At 37.4% G+C, this 5,200-nt stretch overlaps 2 pseudogenes; both read right to left on the reverse strand.

Annotated features, from left to right (window-relative positions):
* Window positions 1-1,003: 1,003 nt before the first annotated feature.
* Window positions 1,004-2,554, reverse strand: LOC149259377 (CMP-sialic acid transporter 5 pseudogene; annotated as a pseudogene).
* A 254-nt stretch (window positions 2,555-2,808) lies between these two features.
* Window positions 2,809-3,930, reverse strand: LOC149259378 (CMP-sialic acid transporter 2 pseudogene; annotated as a pseudogene).
* Between the last annotated feature and the right edge of the window lie 1,270 nt (window positions 3,931-5,200).

Here is a 5,200-nt window from a genome sequence, read left to right on the forward strand (position 1 = left end):
ATAAAACTAGTTTTTTATGTCTACAAAAATTCAATTCAACAAATATACTATTTGTGGAAAATAAATCTATTAGTAGGGCTACAATGTTGCTATATAAATTTACTACAACTACTTTTTATGAAATAATTGCAAGGGCTATTGAAAGAAACAAGGTATAACCACTTGGAAGAAAAAAAGGTACATCTAATAAAACACAGTATGAATATGTTTTATAAAATACAATATAGTGGATAAAATAGAGTATAGCTATTTTGCACAAAAAATTAAATAATTTACAAATACAAAAAAATGAAATATTTCCTAAGTTACAAAATAACAAATTGAATTCATTGAAATCTATATGGATAGAAAGAAAACATATTTATATATTTACACAGAAAAATAACTTAAAATTAGCATTACCACTTCTTTAGAGTCGCCCTTGCGTAATCACAAGCATACACACACTAACCAGCAAGATTGGAAGCAATTACTCTTTGAATTTCAGGAAAAAATGATTAAACACCAAAACAATAAAATCCCTTAAACTTAGTTCTCTTAATTTTTATACAAAAACTACTTAACTATAATAACTTCTTACTAAATTCTAGTGTTTTTTTCCCTTAGTGTCCAGGAATACGACCATTTTTTAGTGTTTATACTTAGTACCAAGTAAACAAAACTAATTAAAACTTATTTCCTAGTATGAAGGAAGGCAGCCACTTCCTAGTGAAAAAACATATAAGTATTTACACTTAGTATGAAGTACAACAAACTAGTTAACTAACTATTGCATCATGTGCTTATTTTAGCCTATAATTAAGCCAAATGGCATGAGTAGAATGACATTTAATTAACTAACTATTGCATCATGTGCTTATTTTAGCCTATAATGAAGTCAAATGGCATGATGACCATTTCTCATGCATCATGTAAGCTTCAGTACATCACGTCAAGAGAACTCAATGTAGGTAGCTTCTTGTTTGAAATTTTTTGCTTGCCACTTTAGAGTTGCATATCGAAAGATATGAAAATAAAGAAGACACCAGAGGAGCTAGATAAGAAATTACAGCTGCTTATTGTTACAGATTGAATGAAATGGTTGACCTATGCTGTACCAAATAACGAGTCAAAAAATCATGTCTATTCTATTGGTTGCCTGACCCTGAGGATTAAGTGGGAAGAAGTGGCTCTCTTTCATGTGCCATTCCAATACTATGACTTGCATCCTCTGTAGCTCCAGCTGCCATGTTTATGAAAGATGACTCCTTTGGCCTGTGATTAGGTTGAATATCCAACATTTCAACAGTTCCATTGTTTGTCTGCTCTTTAGGCTTTGAAAGGGATGAAAAGAACTGGTGCATGGAAATGAAAACTATGGAAATGCCCAAAATAAAGTTAATGGTTAATGTATGGCCAAATAATGCAGCAGAAGCTAGGCCTGTAAAGATTGTTGCTACAGTTGAAGAATATTTCTTCAAGATTGTATCAGCATATTTGAAAAAAAGGAGGAAAGAATGCCCTATGCTACATTATTAAACACTAACAACATTGTTTCCCTTGAGTGACACTGGAGAATATTCAAACCATCTGCCCCTTTAAAGATGGTCATTACAAGGATTGCAACAAAATTGAAGAACGCCCCATATCCATATAAAAACAAGTTCTGAAGGTAGATGCTTGTCTCAAACTGGCTCTTTAAGGCATATTCATTATAAACCGAGGCAAAAGATGGCACAGTAAGAAAAACTAAGGTACACAGATAGGCACCAGTTGCAACTAGAAGACCTAACCCAGTGGTACCCTCTGGTAATGAACGAAGTTGATTCACAGTGATCCCAACCAGCAAAAGAGCCAGTGCTTCCCACTGCATTATTGAGAACTTCCGGCGCATGATGAATTTTAACAGCAATGCAATAACCAGAACCTTGGAATTGCTTAACATCTTCACTGTCGTTGGATTGAAATAAGGTTGCATGATGAACTTCAGATAATTATTAATAGCATACAAAAATGCTGGCATAGTAAGAAGGTAATTTGAATGAGCTTCCTGCAATGTTGTGGATGGAGAGAGAAGAGATTTCTCTCCTACTTTTTGTCTTCGGGCCTGGAACAGCAGCATGATAATGGCAAACAGAACTTTTGCTGCCTCTGTGAGGAAATTAACAGTCACAAGACTAAAATTGAACTTGCCATCAACTTTAGACATGTAAACCAAAATTGGTTGAAGACAGATCATAATGCAATCACCTACAACCAACAAAACACTCAAAGCACGAGACTTGGAAGAAATCTCGCTCCGATGACGATCGTATGCCCTCGAAACAGCACGGGCAGTTGGGGAAAGACCCAACTTGGAGTGGCAAACACATAAGCCCTCCTTCCTTCTCTTTCAAAATGACAATTTTTGGTGCTCAATGTGCATATTTACTCCACAATTCTCATGTATTCAAAATTTTAAGATTGTAGTTGTACTCCTTTCAACCAATGGTATATTAATCTTTGATTTCCAGTCATTAGTCATGATGTTATGACTTACATTGTTTGATAGAAGACTTGAGACAATGATGACCATTTCTCATGCATCATGTAAGCTTCAGTACACCACGTCAAGAGAACTCAATGTAGGTAGCTTCTCGTTTGAAATTTTTTGCTTGCCGCTTTAGAGTTTCATATCAAAAGATATGAAAATAAAGGAGACACTAGAGGAGCTGGATAAGAAATTACAGCTGCTTATTATTACAGATTGAATGAAATGGTTGACCTATGTTGTACCAAATAATGAGTCAAAAAATCATGTCTATTCTATTGGTTGCTTGACCCGGAGGATTAAGTGGGAAGAAGTGGATCTCTTTCATGTGCCATTCCAATACTATGACTTGCATCCTCTGTAGCTCCAGCTGCCATGTTTATGAAAGATGACTCCTTTGGCCTATGATTAGGTTGAACATCTAGCATTTCAACAGTTCCATTGTTTGTCTGCTCTTTAGGCTTTGAAAGGGATGAAAAGAACTCGTGCATGGAAATAAAAACTATGGAAATGCCCAAAATAAAGTTAATGGTTAATGTATGGCCAACTAATGTAGCAAAAGCTAGGCCTGTAAAGATTGTTGCTACAGTTGAAGAATATTTCTTCAAGATTGTATCAGCATATTTGAGAAAAAAGGAGGAAAGAATGCCCTATGCTGCATTATTAAACACTAACAGAATTGTTGCCCTCGAGTGACCCTGGAGAATATTCAAACCATTTGCCCCTTTAAAGATGGTCAATACAAGGATTGCAACAAAATTGAAGAACACCCCATACCCATATAAAAACAAGTTCTGAAGGTAGATGCTTGTCTCAAACTGGCTCTTTAAGGCATATTCATTATAAACCGAGGCCAAAGATGGCACAGTAACAAAAAGTAATGTACACAGATATGCACCAGTTGCAACTGGAAGACCTAACCCAGTGGGACCCTCTGGTAATGAACGAAGTCGATTCACAGTGATCCCAACCAGCAAAAGAGCCAGTGCTTCCCACTGCATTATTGAGAACTTCCGGCGCATGATGAATTTTAACAGCAATGCAATAACCAGAACCTTGGAATTGCTTAACATCTTCACTGTCGCTGGATTGAAATAAAGTTGCATGATGAAATTCAGATAATTATTAATAGCATACAAAAATGTTGGCACAACAAGAAGGTAATTTGAACGAGCTGCCTGCAATATTGTGGATGGAGAGAGAAGAGATTTCTCTCCTACTTTTTGTCTTCGGGCCTGGAACAAGAGCATGATAATGGAAAACAGAACTTTTGCTGCCTCTGTGAGGAAATTAACACTCACAGGACTAAAATTGAACTTGCCATCAACTTTAGACATGTAAACCAGAATTGGCTGAAGACCGATCAGAATGCAATCACCTACAACCAACAGAACATTCAAAGCACGAGACTCTGAAGACATCTTGCTCCGATGCCAATTTATGCCCTCAAAATGGCACGACAGTTGAGGAAAGACCCAACTTGGAGTGGCAAACACATAAGCCCTCCTTCCTTCTCTTTCAAAATGACAATTTTTGATGCTCAATGTGCATATTTAATCCACAATTCTCATGTATTCAAAATTTTAAGATTGTACTTGTACTCCTTTCAACCAATGGTATATTAATCTTTGATTTCCAGTCATTTGACATGATCACTGTTGTTCAGGTCAAGTACACGTTGGAGTTTCCATGGTACTGCAGTACGCCCAGATGGGAGGCTCGTAGTTTCCACAGAAGAAGCCGTTATCTCCCGAGTTATCACACCGGCTATGTGAATTATAACGGAAATTATCATTAGATATGCGAAGTTTCATTAGATATGCGAGTTATCAGCATTCGTAGCAGATGGGAAATTCTAAGAATTGCCCCGCCACCGCCCCGCCACCACTTGGGTGGTGGCGGGGCGATTCCCCAGAATCGCCCCACCACCCGACGATTCTGAAAATCGTAGCAGATGGGGCAATTCGTGAGAATCTCCCAGCCTCCGCCTCGCTACCACTTGGGTGGTGGCGGGGCGATTCTGAGAATCGCCCCATCTGCTATGAATCTTATAACGAGGGGAAATCCTTGATCCCTTCAATGAGTTGGACGTTGAATGTTTTGGTTATCTATTGGCAGATCTTCAATAATTTTGTGCTAGATTTATTCTTCGTGATCTGAATGTGTGGTATTGATTGCCTCCGAGAAAGGTTCTCGAGAGTGACTGTAAATCCCGGCTTTAGATCCACCACATACAGCGAGTGTGTGATGACAATTCCTTTTTGATTTTTGTTGAATAAATACGACTCTGCCGGGCATTGGGTTTGTTGCCTATGGATGATATACTAGAATGCTTTGCCAGTGATCGGTTTACATACACCTCGGTAGTGTATATGTTATTATCATTAACTAAAGAAAGTTTTCATACACATTCTGTATATTTCCTATGCCAACAACAAACTTTTTTTCGGAAAGCCAACGCCTTACTGTCATACATGCACTCTACACAGTTATCATTATACCTCTACAATGTTTCTGTACATACCTTTTGTTTGTGTATGCATCGAGAAGAAAACTGGAAACTTGGTTAACTGCCATATGCTTATTGAGCAGTTCCTATTTTGTGCAATATTTTTGTGGGTGTGGTTTGGCTGGACCTTTTTTTGCTGCTGCTTGGAAAAGTTAACTTACATCTCCTTATTAATTTAAAAA

This window comes from Pinus tabuliformis, chromosome 6, assembly GCF_031772625.1.
Source record: "Pinus tabuliformis cultivar Carrire ecotype Pingquan chromosome 6, CPIR1, whole genome shotgun sequence".
NCBI lineage: Eukaryota > Viridiplantae > Streptophyta > Pinopsida > Pinales > Pinaceae > Pinus > Pinus tabuliformis.